The following is a 2,884-nucleotide window of genomic DNA, read 5'->3' on the forward strand; positions in this document are numbered from 1 at the left end:
ATTCAGTAGTGGCAGTGGGCTTCTTGAACTAGTACCTAAATTGTGCTATGAGCTAAATGAGAGCAAAAAAAATTGATTGAACCCCACCAGCTTTTCTGGTCAGTCTTTCTCAATTAATTTCCTCCCTGTAGCTTCTGTCCTGCATAGCTTTTGTCCATGGGAGTCCCATCACCAAGTGTCATTCTATTGGTCCAAAGAAGCCCTTTCTCCTTTTTTACAATGAAAATGCTGGTAAGATCGAACATATCCAGACAAGACAAAAGAGCTAATGATCAGCAGAATAACAACATTCAAGCCTATTCATGTATCCTCAGAAGTAAGTCCTGCTGAGTTCAATATGACATTATCAGGTAAGTGCATAGGATCAGTGTTTTAGTGATCTGGAGATAGTGGCATCTCATACTTTGTGAAGGATCATGTCTACAGATGCTGCATCTTACTTTGTTGTTAGATACTCAGATGGCTGCAGTGGCTAAAAGTGCATTTTACCTGATTTAGATGGTGCGCCTGCTGTGACTCTACAAGAATTGCTAAAGCTTTTTCCTAACAGTGCCTTTATTCATTGTCAGATAAAATCAGTTATATTTTTAATAAACCATTATTTCTGCTAATTAATAGCACTTTAGAAGTATAATGAATCCTTTCTGTCTATATTACATACATTTAAAAGCCACATCATGCTTCCTGGGAGGCAGCTCCTCATTTCTCAAATCTGTTCCTAGAATTACCTTGCAGTTCTGTTGCTCTCACTAAAGAACACAAAACCATGACAACTCCCAGCTATTAGTAAGCTTGATACATGTCCCTAGGATGGCCACTGATGGAACTCAAGGATATAGTACAGGCTGTGAAAAAAGCACACTATTGGGGTTGTAGACTATTAAGAAAACAGTAGTCAAAGCTTGTGTGTGGGAACTGGTGGGGTTCAGATGGCCAGAAACCTGAGAAAAATGTATATGTAGAGAGAAAAAAGGTAGAGGGGACACACATCTTTAAAGGGTATAATCTCAGCCTTTGGGCAGGTTTGGAATTATACAAATGTTAGCAAATACGGTGATAGCTGAAAAATAGGGGTGAAGAAATTTTAGAAAGTTGCTTTCAACTCTAGAAGGAATTGGAAAAATTTCTTGAAAAAAAGGAAGGCCTTCGGCACTTTGCAGAATTGTTGGTCTTGGTCTCGTGGGGCTCAGGTACAGTAGCAAGATGCAGGTATTGTTTTATTCAGCTTGCCATTTGCCAGCATGTGTTGAGTAAACCCCTTCCCTTGGTCCCATTCCCTTACCTTCAAGAAACTATGGAGCAGGAGAAAAAAAATCCAGAAAATAGCCTCTATAGTGATGCTCTAGGAATCTTTCCATACCTTTATGGTCTTTACCATAGAGATTAGGGGGAATTCCTAGAGTGTCATCCAGAAGTGACATAATATCCTCTCCAAACTCTACCCACTCCAGGGACTATCCTCAAAATCTTGCAGTATTTTCTGAGGCAGTCCCAGCAATCCTGGGCTTTATGGAAACACAGCCATAACAACAACAACAATAACATTTGATTTATATACCACCCTTCAGGACAACTGAATGCCCACTAAGAGCGGTTTACAAAGTATGTTATTACTATCCACACAATAAACACCCAGTGTGGTGGGCGGGGCTGAGAGAGCTTTGGAGAGCTGTGACTGACCCAAAGTCACCCAGTTGGCTTCAAGTGGAGGAGTGGGGAATCAAACCTGGTTCTCCAGATTAGAGTACCGCTCTCTTAACCACTACACCAATTGACATGAAGTTGTTCATGATCAAGATGTTAAATCAAAATCACCAAGGATGCCTTTCCTTCACTGGTCTCCAAGGCAGAACTCTGCAATTTATACCAAACTATATTTATTTCCTTTATAAATGTATGCTCTGGTTTCTCTTTAGATTGCATAAATCTTTAGCCTTTTACTAAAAATTTCTGTGGAGAGGAAATATGTGTGGTCTTAATTTGAACGCACAAAATAGGTCCAATATTGTAGTGAAAATTATAATTTGGTACCTTTCAAAAGTAGGATGAATGAAACAGTGTGTGGACAACAGAACCATTCTCAAGAGGCCTAAACACTGAAAGAAAGGACATTTATCTGAAACTTTTTTTAAAAAATGAAAGTTTCCAGACACTTCTGGAATTAGCCAGTGCCTTTGGCTCTTCTTATGAATCTTTTCCACTTTACCTTCTGCTGAATGACAGAAACCTGAGGAAAGAGTTCATTTTATCGAGGTACAGTCTCTCAGAACACTTCCAATAAAGAATAGGCTCTCTTTTTCAGGACTTTCTTTTCATTAGGGCAGAAAGCAAAGGCCTTGAAAGTGGTAGAAAAACATGGTGTAATCACTAAGGAACCATTATCCAGTCCCTAGTAACCATTAAGTGTAAGCTTCCCAAAGCCAAGGAGAGTAAATTACTCATTTATTGTTACCCGAGCTGTCTAAGAGAGATTGAAATCTGGACTATTAATGATTTTTCATTCAGTTTGGGAGAGACTCAGTAAGAGTTCGTGTGCAAGCTTGGATGCTAGCTGTCTACATTTTCTCTAGACGCACAATAAAATAGAGGTAGAGTGTCATCTATGAAAAACTCTCATCTCTTTCTGAGAGTAGCTCCAAAGGGGTAAAAAAGTGCAGCGCTTGTTATTCCAAGAGAACTCAGAAAATATTAGAGTGCTTGCATTTTTCATGTTTCGTGTTTTAAAAAAAGGAGATTACTCAGTCATATCATTGAAAATGTACATTTAATGTATGGATATTCAAATTCAATTTTTTTATAGTAGTGCTGCTTAGATAGTCTTAAAAGAAATTTGGATTTAAACATAGTTGTCAGATGGCTCATACCCTGCTGATTAAAGAGTTGC

The 2,884-nt window shown here is 38.6% G+C and overlaps 1 non-coding gene across 1 annotated transcript; it reads left to right on the forward strand.

The window, feature by feature from the left end:
- Positions 1-1,896: 1,896 nt before the first annotated feature.
- Positions 1,897-2,009, forward strand: LOC129325350 (U5 spliceosomal RNA). Its single transcript, XR_008596604.1, has one exon. It is a non-coding gene; the product is annotated as a U5 spliceosomal RNA (small nuclear RNA).
- Positions 2,010-2,884: the final 875 nt, after the last annotated feature.

The sequence above is a fragment of the Eublepharis macularius genome, chromosome 2 (genome assembly GCF_028583425.1).
Source record: "Eublepharis macularius isolate TG4126 chromosome 2, MPM_Emac_v1.0, whole genome shotgun sequence".
NCBI classification, from domain to species: Eukaryota; Metazoa; Chordata; class Lepidosauria; order Squamata; family Eublepharidae; genus Eublepharis; species Eublepharis macularius.